General features: G+C 37.2%; 1 protein-coding gene across 2 annotated transcripts in view; it reads right to left on the bottom strand.

Moving 5' to 3' along the window:
* The window catches only part of rtn4rl1a (reticulon 4 receptor-like 1a), a 122,403-nt gene that overhangs the window by 25,519 nt on the left and 81,677 nt on the right, over positions 1-15,207 (bottom strand). The window lies entirely within an intron of this gene.

Genomic DNA, 15,207 nt, shown 5'->3' with positions numbered 1-15,207 from the left:
AGGCTTTGCGATTTAAAAAAAAATTTTTAATCTAGGTCTACGTAAAATTCTGCATCCATTGTACGATTTTTTTATTCTTTTTTTTCTCGGAAGGGCAACTTGAGTCGAGAAGGGCATATGGGCAGTTGCCCGGGCAACCTGAGCAACCCCCCTGTGCACGTCCCTGTTTAGCAACAGTAATGCCTGTCTTAGCAAAAGATCGCTAATAGTGAACATCTGTCCAGTATTCAATGCAAAGCCACAGGCACTCTTGTGGAAGTCTCTGTTAGTGATGGTTGCTCTCACCCAGAGAAGCTTTCAAAACACAGTGAGTGGTCAATCAAACTGATGTCCGCCAACCAAACGGACCATCAAGCTTTCAAGCTTGTGTAATTGGAGCACTTTATGACCACATGGAGTGACCACAATGGCACCTATTAGGGCTCCTTGAGAGACTATGTCGAGACTATGTCAAGACTCTCTGTGTAATGAGTGATTCTCATATTGTCTTCCCCATTTCTGCTTTTTGCTCTCTTTGTTTGATCGTTATCATAACTGCCTTGTGACTGATCCCTGTCCCTTTAAAGGGGTGGTTGATTATGATTTAACTTTTCTAACTTTAGTTAGTGTGTAATGCTGCTGTTTGAGCATAAACAACATCTGCAAAGTTACAAAGCTCAAAGTTCAAAGCAAAGGGAGATATTTTCTTTTAAAGAAATAGCTTTTTAAGGACTACAACAAACGGCTGGTAGGGACTACACGACATTCCTTCCGGGTTAGTGACATCACCAACCCTAGAATTTACATAAACTCCGCCCCCTGAACACGATTATCAAGACAGAATATATCAATGACTAGAAGATAACTACACATCAGCTACTTAAATTCATCAATAACCATTCAGAAATGTCCTGTTGCATTCTACATGTTGTCACTTCTTCTCGAGTCTCTCCATCAGTGACTCCGTTGACATCATCTGACTCCGGTTTGAACATAAAAGGCTAAAAGTTTTAAAACATTTCAGTGCATGTCTGTGTGAGGTAAAATGTCACAAGCTGTTGAGCAAGCTGCCCTCTGTGCCAGGAGTAGCAGCTCATTTGCATTTAAAGGAACAGACACAAAATGGTGCGTTTTTGCTCACCCTCAAAAAGTGTCAACTTTTGAGTATTTTGAGCTAAAACTTCACATACACACTCTGGGGACATCAAAGACATATTTCACATCTTGTGAAAAGGGCATTATACCACCCCTTTAATGTTTGTATGCGCATGGGAAAGATAGAAAACGTTTCTTTTTTTATCCTTGCATGAGACAAAGTGTGTTAATGGACGGAGATGGAGTGCAGTCTGTCTCAAGGTTAATGGTTTGATGTTCTGTAATCTCCTGAATGTGGCGGCATTTCACCCTTACTGTATGCGTACCAGATGACTGATGTGTGTTGTGGAGACATTGGCCTTGTTCGAGAACTCTGGGGGAGGAATTTACTCAGAAAATGCTGTGTCACTAATAGCTTGTCATTTTAGCACCCGATTCACTTCAGGTTCAATGAGGTAGCTGCATACAAACATTTAGTGCACATAATATTGGCACGTAATATTTAACCATACTATATTTTACAATATTTAAAGGTATAGTACACTCCAAAAATGGTTGTGTGTCTACACAAAGATATTTTGATAAAAGTCAGGATATAAACATGTATTGTCTGTACATTTAAAGTCAATGGGGTCCAATGTTGTTCTTGACCCAATTGACTTTATGGCCAGAAATGGCTGAAATATTCTCCAATCTTATTTTCTGTTCTGCATAAGATATAAAGAAAGTCATACAGGCTTGGAACAAAATGATGGTGAGTAAATGGTCATTTTTGTGTGAACTATTCCTTTAAAGAGGCTACATGCGATTTTCTGAAATTTAAACTCGCGACTGACACCTGTGGCCAAAAAACGCTCGCTCTCGTACGTACACACTTCACAAGTCATCCGCTGCAAAGAAGTCAACATTATGTTTACAGAGGTAAGAACAGTCAAATACATATATTGTTTGAGAAACTAAGTTTGTTTGCTGACTAGCGGTGGTGGCAGAGTGATCTGAAACGTTTAACATGAACGCGATTGACGTCACATCCGCAGACAGCGCAGGAAAAATCCGACCCGACAGAAAATAGAAAAAATAGGATACAGGCTTATAGGTGCACCCACTGTGAGCGGACAAGGTGTCAGTATGCTCATCAGGAGATGTTTGAGTCATAAATGGTCAAATAAAAAGGCTATTGTTACGTTTATTTTGGGGAAAAAGTTGCATATAGCCTCTTTAATATTTAATATATACTACCGTATACTGAAGATTTTACATTTTTAAATATTACATAAGATTTATATTTTCTACTCAAAGAATCCAGAAAAAAGTATCAGTTTCCACCAAAATATTAAGCAGCAGCTTTCAGCATTGATCATAATAAGTAATATTTCTTGAGAAACTGGAGTAGAAATGCAGCATACAAAAGTGGCACTGTTTAGTGAATTCGTTTCAAGTCAAATAGAGTTTTAAAAGAGCATTTCTGAAAAAACATTTTCAAATAATCATGGATGCCACTCCATGCAACCCCGCAAAACTTGTCTCTTGCCTCTATAGCTGCGGTGGAATTTAATATCTAAATGTTCTGTCATCATAATCTAATTCTAAACCAACTTATGTTATGGTCATGTCAGTTCACTCAATTCATCATGCAGTCATTCTGTTTTCCTGACCCAAAATGCTCTATGGACTAAACTTACTGCCTCTCTTTTAGACAATGAAAAGAAGAAGCCTTGAAATAAAATTAATACAGAAATGATTCAATGATACAGAAGAAAGTCTGCCCACTAGCAAAGCTTAAAATCGTTATCTGATTTGCTCTGTAATATGTACATAATCTTTTTTATAATCTATTGTGATATGAAGCTCTTAATAAATGTTCCTTTGCAGATCCAGAGGCTTTAGATCTAATGGATTTCCAAAATAGTCTGTTGTTGTTCAATCCGGTTTATTCCAATCTGTGCTCGACGATAATCTGATACATGAAGAATATCAATATGAACAGCAGCATTATTCTGAGATAACACAAGTATATCCATATATGTAATAACCAATCAAATAAATAACAAACACAACACATAACACTAGTGCACTAATACACAGGCAAGCCTACCAGTGAGATTTGTGAATAAAAGCTGTGCGTGTTTGTGCATATACTAGCGCACACACCTATCTCTTTTCTGAAGCATGGAGTGCAAACAGATGTGTAGGTGTATGTGAGGATCGAGGTATCCAGCTGTGAAATCGCTCTGACTGGCACTTCCGTGTGTGTCCCACCACTCTGATTCCCAGCGGTCTTCTCTCCCTTGAATTTCTGGCTGTTTATAGTATCTCTTGCTTGCTCTTTTTTTTTTTTACTTTTTTTTTTTTTTTTTTACTTTCTCCAACTTTTGTTCTCTGCAGCAATTGACGCTTTTGGCTGCGTTTACACTGCAAGTCTTAATGCACAGATCTGGGCCCGTATTCATAAAGATTCTAAGAATCCTCTCAGAAAACTCTTAATTTAGCTTAAAAACTTTTACGTAGGAGTCTTAGCTTAAGAGCAATTCGGGACCGATCTGAGAGCAACTCTGAGTAAGGAAAAGACAAAAACTTTCATCTTAGTAAGGAGGCGGGGTTGACCCCGTTGCTATGTATGACACAATCTTTTGAAGACTGTGATTGGTTGGTTGTCCAAGAAGGGGAAAAAAATTGATTTTAAGTTTAGGGTCTTTTCTAAGCCTTCACGTTGAAATTACATGCGTAATTTTTCCTATTTGACCATTCTCTCACACACACACACACACACACACACACACACACACACACACACACACACACACACACACACACACATTATATATATAAATCCATTTTTTTATTTACCATGCTGTTAATTTCCTATAAGGTATTTGCTTGGCTTAGAATGATAAAAATTGTTCCACTCTTTCCAATTACACGGATTGCTGGCATGTCTATTTAAGTGGTGGTTTGAATGTTGGTTTTAATGTATCAAACATGGAATTTTCCCAGTTGCCAAATATCGTAATGTAGTGATTACTTTCATTTCTGGCGCTATGGCATTTCTGTGCTGTGTCGGAGATGTTAGCGCGTCTCTAATAAGATCAGTCACAAACATGATCCCTGAACGATCTAATCTATAGCGTCTTATTAACTCACTGTTATTCATTGTCTGCAACACATTTCTTCTCCCTCTTCGTCTTTCTGCCATTTTCTCCTCTGCTAAAGAAACTCTTAAGCCTTTTAAAAGTCCTCGTCCGTGCTCCTAACAATTTTGACCTTAAGACCTCTTTTAAGGGTTAAGATGCTTTCTGAATTACTTTTTTCTTTACGAGGATTTTTTCTTTAATTTTAAGAGTAAACGCCCACATTTCTAAGAATTTTCTTAGAATGTTGTCACTAGGAGGTACTCTTTGCATTAAGATTCTTTATGAATACGGGCCCTGATCTTTTGACCATATCAGATTTTTTTTTTTTTTTGTCCAGCCTGTTCATACATTCACTTTAGACACAACTGGTATCCGGTATCTGTATTTACATTAATCCCAAAATGATTACTGCTGGTGATCGCTTTACTATGCGAAATTATTGACCCTCCGGATTTGAATGGTCGAGGGTTTGAATGGCCGCTCTATTAAAAATATTTATATAATTCATGTCAGTTGGTACCAAGATTATTTGCCAGCGTGAATAAGTTAAAGCTGTCATGGATATTTGCAGTGCGAAATCTGACTGAGCGGATATAAACCGGAAAATAACGGTAATCTCTTACCTATTTATAAAGTTTCCACCTCAATAAAAAAGGCAGAGTTTTAGTGCGAGCGCATACAGGCATGTCTGCTTTGTTTTATTCAAAAGCTATCTTTGTGGGCAAAAGGTGTCGCCCTCGCCTTGTGCTGGCTTGGAATTCCAAGGAGAATCAGATATACGTGTTTAGACACACAGGGGATGGACTATGACACTGAAACACTGGTCAATATAGTGTTGGAGGTCTCACGCCTATATATGCGAGGCCTGGAGGTCAATCTTCACTGATTTTACATTCCATCTGTAAGAGCAGAGTGTGAAGGTTGAATTAAAAGAGCAATAGCACAGCTATGCATAAAATATTGAAATCCACTCAACATAATAGGACACTTATCAGAGTTCAAAAGAGGACAAATTGTTGTTGCAGATCTCGCTTGCTCATATGGGACCAGGACAGCAAGTCTTTGTGATTGAGAGCTGTGGTATACAGGGTAATGTCGGCATACCTCCACAAAGGCGAACTTTGATGGGAGCGTCACTGCCAAGAAATATGGAACCATTCTGGAGTACCATGTGCACCTCATGGTTTAACATAACCTGAAGGGGGTGCCGTGTATCAGCAATCAGCATAATAATGCACCAATACGCACAGAAAGACTGTTTTGATGAACATGAAAGTGAAGCTGAAAATCTCCCAAGGCCTGCACAGTCACCAGATCTAAATATTATTGAGTCACTTTGGGGTGTTTTGGAGAAGCGAGTCAGAAAACGTTTTCCTCCACCAGTATCACATCGTACTTGGTTCTGGAAGAGGAATGGCTCAAAATCCCTCTGGCCACTGTGAAGGACTTGTATCTGACATTCCTTAGACATATTGATGCTGTTTTGGCTGTAAAAGGAGGACCTACTCCATATGAATACATTATTGTGGTTTCAGTTTCCTTGTGTTTAACTCCTATAAGTCGATGTTCAGATATCGCATGTGCATCTGATTTAAAACTACATTTGTTGTTGTGGTTTAGAACTGATGCGGAAAAACGTTTTTTTTAAAAACGTTAAAAAAATTACTTGTGCTTTGCGCTTTGCGCTTGACACTTGCGTTTCAGATCGTTAAAATAGGGCCCAAAGTGTTTACTGTCACTTTTAATCAATTTAAAGCATCCTTGCTGAATTAAAGTATGAAATTCTTTTGTAAACGTCTTAATATACCATAAGAGTCTGTATTATGAGTTCTCTTGCAAAAAATTCCATTTCTCAGCCTCTCTCTCTCCTCGTAGAGTTGTAATAGCTGGTGAATCCTTCTCATTCAGTTTCTGTTAGGACTCTGTGCACACGCTGAGCAAAAATAAAACATGCTCTTTATACCACGTAATTGGGTCATTTGGATGATTGCAAATTCCATCTAGACACTAATTAAGGCTCCTAATTATCAGCGGGGAGTGTGAGTGTGCTCAGATTCGCAGGATAGCACATTCATGTCTCCATATGTCAGGTGCGTGTTGAAGGGAGGATGGTCAGCTCTCCTGTCCTAGTTACAGCTTTTAAGTCCCAGAGTTACTGCTCTTTTACACAAGACATAAAAAGTCCTATTTTTATTTTTGTCTCCCTATAGTCGCGTGTTCTCACTTTAAAGGCCAAAGCATGAGCAGAGACTGCAATATTAAATTAAAAACAATCTCTCCGTCATTACATTAGACGTGATTTGATTTAGAAAGTAACTAGCACAAATTGTCAAGCAAACATCACCATTATAGCTCACAATAATATGATTTTAGATGGTTGAATGCCCATTGTTTCAATTCATCTTTAATTGCCGCTCTTATTTTATTAGGCCCATGCAGTGTCACTGTAGAATCTGGTGGAAACGTTGCTGCCCAATAACTGCTCTCTGTGCGTTATGATTATTAAGAGTCTCTATAATCTCATGGAGGCTATTCAATTTGAGCTCATGCTATTTTAATGCAGGCTATTCACTCCTTGGAGAAATGGCACCTCTATAAAAATGAATAGAAGCAATCTAGTATAAAATTACATTTGATTGTGTTTAATCATGATATTGACTCTATACACCGAAGCTAAGTATTATTTAATTTTCTTATTATATTTGGGGTATTTATTTTAAATGGCATTGCCTCAAGCTTATTTAAGAGCAGAGGTATATGAAAATCCTGATGCCAAGTAAATGTAGTCAAGATGTAATAATAATAAATATTTCAAAAATAAAAAAATATTTCTTTTTTAAATTGATCTGTTGGCCACTCCAACTTATTTGTTAAAAATTATTAATTGAAAAATTATTATTATTATTATTATTAAAAAAATAACCAATTAATTTGTTAATAATAATAATAATAAGGTTATTTATTGTACAAATGTCATTCATTCAGCACTATCCACTCCAAATAATTAAATATTAATAAAAAATATTATTATTATTATTATTATGAACAAATTAGTTGGTGTGAATAGTGAGGAATAAAAGCCAACCAATGAATGAATAAATAAAAAATAACAACAAATAAATAACATTATTATTATTGAAAATGTAGTTTTGTGAAGAAATCTGTATGCAAGTACAATTTGCTTGCAAAACTAAGTTCAAACATTTATGCATAAACATTTAGTTCAAACTTTTTGAGAAACAGATCCATTCATATGTGTCCAAACTTTTGACTGGAATTGTAAATCTATTACTCAATACTGTCTGTATTTTGTTTGTTTTACTTTGTATATATTTCCTTTACTCCAATCCTTCCCTCTGTTATCCTATCTCTCTCGCTCTCCCTCGCTGCATCTGTTTCTCTGTATCCACTCAGTGTGAAATTGATCAATTTTGTCTCAGTGAGACTTTTCTCCTCAATTAACAATAATTGCATGTTTCTGAGCCCATAAGATAGTGTTTGTGTGTTAGTGTGAGTGTGTGGATGTTTATGAGTTGGTTTTCATTTAAAATAAATGAACTGTTAGCACATCCACGAACTTCGTTCCCACCCCCCTTTCAGGAAGCCGGTAATTGCATGTATTTCACTGCTGGTTTAGCTATTTGTGTGTGTGTGTGTGTGTGTGTGTGTGTGTGTGTGTGTGTGTGTGTGTGTGTGTGTAAGTGTGTGTTTGCATGAAAATATTTTCAGCTGCTGTCATGGTAGTTGACAGGGAAACAAGACAGAGGAGAGACAGGAAGTGAGCAAAGCAATGACAGAGCTTGAGCTGATTTTAATGGCCTGCGCTGTCTGACTGAAGATTATACCAATGACAGAGCCAAAGGACGGAAAAGAGAAAGAATGAAGGAAAACATGAAAAAAGCGAGAGAGTGGGAGAGATGGGCAGAGAGAGAGAGAGAGAAACGTAGAAGATTATGGGAGAAAAAGACTGCGATGGCGGGAAAACGGATGATCATCTATCAGCCTGAAGAGTCATTAATGCATCTGTAAGAGTGTGTGTTTGTACTTGTATCCGTGTATATGCTGTAAATCATAAATCTATTTTAAAGGAACAGCTTACCTAAAAATAAAAAATCTGTCATCATTTTCTCACCATTTTCTTTCAAGCCCGAGTGACACTTTCTTCTGTGGAACATAAAACTGATTTTTTCCTGGCCGCTCTGATGACTAGGGCTGTCAAGCTCCAAAATTGTAAAATAAGCAAAATGATAAATATATCATCAAGGTGGTCCATATGTGCACAATATTTCAAGTCTCTCAAAGCTATATGATCAAAATAATGTTGTACATAACACAAAAACCTCTGGAACTGAAGGGAAAACCTATTAGTTCACTGACATCAATCCCGCTTTATTTGAGGACAATTTTCTCTGATGAAAGACTTAAGTATTATTACTTTTCATATATTACATTAAATAGAGCAACCAGTATATTCGTCAAAATGTCCCTTTTGTCTTCCACGACAGAAGATAGTCATGCAGGTTTGAAACGACATAAGCAAATAATGACAATTTTTTTTTTTTTTTTTTTACTTTCTCTTAGCAAACTTAGCCATTGATGAAAATGAAAACATAGAGTCAGAAAGTAGGGAACATGGATGAATTTTTAGAGAAATATGCATAACTTATTTCACTAATATTTATAGCTACAGATTGCATCATTAAGCAAGGCCAGAATAAGTTCAAGTACACCACAGAATCCACTTGAGCTTAAAGTTTGTATCCAACACTGGCGAGTGTTGTTCTGCAGGATGTGGATCCTAACGTATTCCCAACGTCCTCAACCCTCTGTGCTAATTAAGACTATTACAGTCTTACTTCACCATCATGCTCGACTTCACCGACATGACACTGATGCGTTCCGAATGACATTATTGAATTAACTGTCTGAAGATTTCGCAGCATCCAACATACCGAAATGACTTTGTAGATGGAAAAACATGCCAGAACTGTGAATCCACTTGCTAATGAGGACAGAGACAGGCAGATGGTTTGGGTTAGCGCATGCTTTACAGCGAGTTATGAGAAAATTGCAGTTATTTAAGAAAACGCAGGTAAAGTGAACCAATTCTATTATAAGTCAGTATTGTCAGAAAAGTACAAAACCATTGGCTTTCAAAAGTATCACTTTTGAAAACTACAATTGCATACTGGTGTGGTACGACATTCAGCAGTGTTGTGTAGTACAGAATATGATCACTGCAGTATGCTGCACTTTATCGTTTTATTTTTATGCCATAAATTAGGGCTGGGCGATATGGCTGAAAACTGTATCACGATATAAGTGTTTCATATCGGTCGATATCGATAATTATTGAATTTTTTTATAACATATTTAAAATAAGGACCAGTCCAGGAGACAAATATATTACATTTAAAGATTTTTTATTTTAAACTTAACCTACCTCTGATTATAATCCCATCAGTTAAAAAGGAAGAAATGTCAACACGACCATGGAAAACTCAAAAGTCTAAAATCACAATGAACACTTAACAATTATCTCTTAACATTAAGGTGCAAAATTAAAGAATACGTAAGAAATGCTTTATAAAGGGGTGGGCGATATGGCAAAAATATAATATTACGATTTCTTTCTATAAATTATATAAATCTATTTCTTTCTATTTTCTATAAATTATACATTGATACTTATTAAAGCTATTAATAAAGTTATTAGTCAAGAGCAGTGAGTGATTTTCTCTTTACATTTTGTTGTTTTATTAACATTAAAGGGATAGTTCTCCTAAAAATTCTAATTTTCATAATTTACTCTCTCACGTTGTTTTAAACTCGAATAAGTTTCTTTCTTCTGTTGAAAATAAAAGTTATTTGGAAGAATGTGGGTAACCAAACAGTTGATGTACCCCAGTGACTTCCATAGTATATTTTTCCTCCTATGGAAGTCAATGGGGACCAGCTACTGTTTGGATACCCACATTCTTCAAAATATTAATATTAGAAAATATTAGAAGGCAATTAATACAGGTTTGGAACAACATTAGAGTGCGTAAATAATGAGATAATTTTTATTTTTGGGTGAACTATCCCTTTAAGGACAAGCGGCAGCGTGTTTACTATTACTACTGTCTCTTTAAGAGCTGCGCGCGACGCGTCTATTATACACGCATTTGACAAGCAGATTTTCTCTCAATTTTCTCAAGTTTGCTTTCACTTTAGACATATCCGACTAGTTTATGTAAACCTTGTGTGTATAACAGTATTAGCAAAATAAGACTCGAAAGATAACTTAGTATTCAGGCGCTGGTAGACAGGCTTTTAGTGCATGTGAGCTTCACATGTATGCGCTGAGAAACTAGCTAGAACAGCGCATAAGCACGCGAATAACAGAAAAACTGACGACGGTCTTGCATAATCTGCAGACGACATTGGTCTGACTACGGTCAGACTTTAAGTCAGGCGAGCTGACTTTTTCTGTTTTATCTAGTTACTAGAGAGTGAGTGCCTTTGTTCATGCAATCAAACTTGCTTTGCTGGTTTCTTCCAACGAAAAAAATAAATAAATAATTATCGAACGTTTTATCGAACGCATTTTTTATTGATATTGATTACGTGTCTATCGCGATACATATCGTTATCGTTTTATCGCCCAGCCCTACCATAAATCCACTTATGTTGCATCAAAAAGTTTTATAAAATTGAAATTTTAACATTATGTTCTCGTAGCTGAATTGATAGAGCTCGGCGCTAGCAACGGCAAGGTCATGGGTTTGATTCTGCACTGAATAAACTAATAGAACATATACCCTTATTGCACTGTAAGTTGCTTTAGATGAAAGCATCTGCCTTATGAATATATATATATATATATTTTTTTTTTTTTTTGCTACTATACCTTTAAGACGCCATGATGTAGAATTGGTGTTTTGTGGATTTTAGTCTATTTCTGTTAGTTTTGAATCCATCTGTGTGCTCCAAAATGTTGATTTAAAACATTTCTAACCATTATCCATATTTAACATTTGATCTCTTTTCAAAGAAATATCCCAAAATTGCAATATCCCAAAAGATTCATCCTGCACTACACACGTTTTTATCCAATCAGATGCTTTTTAGAATGAGTATGTCCCGCCCCCTTCATCATGTATCAAGACTATGATGTAATGACAACCTATTGCATATGTTCCACCTAAAATTTCAGTTTCAATGGGACATGTTAATGAGCTCTATTATGATTGGCTAAACATGTAAAAACTCGTATTCCATTCGTACAAATTAAACAGAATAGGAATGTGTAGAATTAAAGAGGCAGTACTACATGTCCCACGGTGTCCTGGTGAGTGTTTCTAGATATCATTCTCTTTGATAAAAATCATGTTACACCTCTTTTGCGAACTGCAAGGCTCTGATCCTCCCAAACCATATTAGCTCTGAGAAAACTTTTACAAGTAGCTTTTAAACATAAATGTCCGTCTCCCACCATGGATCATATTTTTTCATTGTGCACAGAGTCCAATTACAAAGTATCTGAAATAGGCTGTCCTGAATCTGTCATTTATCAGCTTACACACCATCACAACACGTTCACACACACACACACACACACACTCTCTCTCTCTCTCTCTCTCTCTCTCTCTCTCTCTCTCCCTTTCTCTCACTCTCTCTCGCTCTCTCTCTCTCTCTCTCTCTCTCTCTCTCTCTCTCTCTCTCTCTCTCTCTCTCTCTCTCTCTCTCTCTCTCTCTCTCTCTCTCTCTCTCTCTGTCTCTCTGTTGGGAATCAGGAAGGAGGAAGATAGAGATGAATGATGGACTGATGTTAGGGTTGGAGCATTCAGATGTCAGTTTTTCACATTTCAAAAAGGACAAGACGGCAGACGTTTGGGTGGCGGGGCTTTCAAGCCATTATGACTGACAGCCCTGTCTGTCCATCTGTATACTCACGCTTTATACGTGTCTCTGTGTGTGACGGTCTTTTTTAATTGAACGAATTGAAGTTTCCAGGATGGGAGGAGTGTGTTTTAGTTACGCAGAGTAGCGTTTGAGGGTTTGACATTAATCTCCTGTGATGTAGCGTGGCACGATGCAGAGAGGCAGGCCCTGAGAGAGGAACGCGATGAATAAAATAACTAACGCAATGTTATCTCACAAATTATGGCCTCGGGAAGACGCTTGGTTAAGTTCCTACTCTCTGAACACCCGTATCCAAGGTACAAAATTTACTTTTTGCTGTGAGTTGAGATGATTTACAGGCATGGGTATCTCTTACTGGCAATCAAATGGTATTTTGTGTTATTTTTCTTAATTCTTTTGGTCCCAAAGAGAATATTTGGTCACACTTTATATTAGGGTCCAATTCTCACTATTAACTAACTATTAACTACGACTTTTGCCTCAGTAAACCTCTTATTATTGTTTGTTAATAGATAGTAAGGTAGTTGGAAGTTTAGGAATTGGTTATTTATTGAGTAGGATTAAGGGATGAAGAATATGGTCATACAGTAATGTAACTAAAAAATGCTGGGTTGTTTTAACCCATGATTGCTTCACATATGGATAAACCCAACCGTTGGATTGAATTAACCTAGGTTTAAACTGTTTAATTTAAACCAACGGTTGAGTTTGTCCATATGTGACCCAAACATGGGTTGAAACAACCCAGCATTTTTTAGAGTGTTATGTTCTTGATGGTGTGAGAGTAGTTTATTCAGACATCTATATTCGAGACAGCTATTTGTTCATGAGATTTGTTTGTTTCATTTATGCCAGATATAATCTATAAACTCTTCAGATGTATAATATTTCTTAGAGTACAGATAAAGCTCTTGTGATAGTAATGAAAGATGCACTCAATTTCAATGCATCTATGTTCCTGATAAAATTTTAATTTCCTTCCTAAAGCTTTTGCCTTCATTATCAATCCATTTGTCATTGCCGTTTCTCATTGACTTGATGTCTCTTTCTCTGGTTGTCTCACTGCCTCACACGGCCTATTTTTATCTTCTTATCCTTTCTCTCTTCTTACACCTTCTCGTTGGCCTCTATGCTATCTTTTTCCACTTTCCTTCTCACCCTCTTTCATCTCTGCTCTCAACTTACTCACGCACACACACACACACTCTCAATAGGTGAGGTAAAAATTGCCCCATATTATGGCGAGCCTGCCTCTATTAGACCCTAAAAACCCTTTGTAATAAGAATTCAGTTGTCAAAGACAGATTAGAGCTGAGTCGAGCTCTCATCCAGGTCGCCATCTCAGACCTGAGCGATCAAACAAAACCTCTCTGCTGTAGACAGACAGCTGAGAGACCGTGAGAGCGAGTCGGCGCACACAGAGGCCCTCAGACCTGAGATCAGATTAGCATGGCAGGATAAGGAACCGGCTCCTCTTTTCAGAGGCTAAATCGCTCTCGCCGATCCCCGTGAGGCTGCAGGCTTTCTCGATAAGTGCTTGGCGACACGAGGAAGGCAAATGTTGCTGTTTGTGTGGGAGGGCGATATCAAACTACTGATGCACGGTTTACCCTTGTTCCTCCTCTCTCTGCGTCTCTCAGGCTGCTGTTGCCAATGCAACTTCAACACACCATAGACACTCCAAAGCCACATCAGCTCAGGACGGGACCGCCGGGACGCCCTATTTAAATGTGCCTATTTAGAGGGATTTTACTCTGCAGAGATGCCACATCAAGAGACAAATATGACGCTTTTACACAGACATTTCAATTCTGACCTAAATGCATTGCAGACACAATCATAGAAAGCAATGTTTCATATGTTTTTTGATTATTGATTAATGTGTTAAATTAAATGTGTTGCTATATGGTTGCTTAAGAGTTCTGAGGGATTTTTTTTTAACATGCTGTTAGGTGGTTGCTACGGTGTTTGTTCTGGGTGGTTGCTAGGGTCTAGCTACTGTATACAGTATGTTTGTGAAGGTGTTTTTTAGCATGCTGTTAGGTTGCTAGGGTCCGGCTATATGGTTTCTAAAGTGTTCTGAGTTTAACATGTTTTGTTTTATTTTTCCATGTTAGAAGCTTGCTTAGACATTATGGGTGGTTGCTAAGGTGATGCTATATGTATACATTTTCTTCCTTTTTTCCCCATGTTGTTAGGTGGTACCGTAGTTTAGATGTTCTGGGTGGTTGCTAGGGCGTTGCTATATGAATGCTAACACGTGTTTTTAGCATGTTGTTAGGTGGTTGCTTGGTTGAGTGTTTCTTGTTAGTAAGTTCAAGTTTTTATTATCTTCTGTTTCCTACTTCTCTCTTCGATTTCTCCTTCAATATTGTTTTTTCTTTCACCATTTTATCATCCACCAGGTGAAAATTATAGGTCCTGTCAGTTAGAAAAATAGCAGCATCTCTCCCCAACAAGCCACACATTTTAAGGTATCATTCATGTCTCTAGCACGACATGCTAACAGCTAGTGTGTGTTTTTCTTTCTTTCAAGAGTGTACATTCTGGTCCTTCATCCCCTCTAAAAGTCTTCCAGCCTTTCTTTCTAAAGTGTCTATATATGGAAAATGTTCTCATCCATCAGTGCTTCAAGGGGACCTTCAGATATAAGATAATAAAGCTCAGAGGTTTAGAAAGAGGAGAAAGATTTATAACATCCTCTGTGAAAGTGTGACAGTGGTGTAGGTGTCAGCAAGTAATATGTGTTTTGAACATCTCTACAAAAGCTATGTTGTCACTGTGGTATTGTGATGACTTTGATATACAATGGTATCATGTTCATATACTCTACTGTACCATAGTATTTACATGAATCTGCTGCATAAATATTTTCTTAATCAGCTGTGTGTCTTGTTTTTATATTATATAACAAGACTTTTTTTGCAGTGTACCCTGGTATTGCACTGGTACATGCACAAAAAAAGCTGTATTTTCATGTTACTTCATTTTACTGAATACTTTTTTGAACAATTTCCTTGAATTTTACCATCATTTTTCATCATGATATTGATTAATAATGACAGCAAAGTATGATTTACCCTTGGTTTGTATT

This window comes from Leuciscus leuciscus (assembly GCF_965113295.1).
Source record: "Leuciscus leuciscus genome assembly, chromosome: 24".
Lineage (NCBI taxonomy): Eukaryota > Metazoa > Chordata > Actinopteri > Cypriniformes > Leuciscidae > Leuciscus > Leuciscus leuciscus.
Note: the sequence above shows the minus strand (reverse complement) of the source record. Positions and strands in the feature narration are given on the sequence as shown.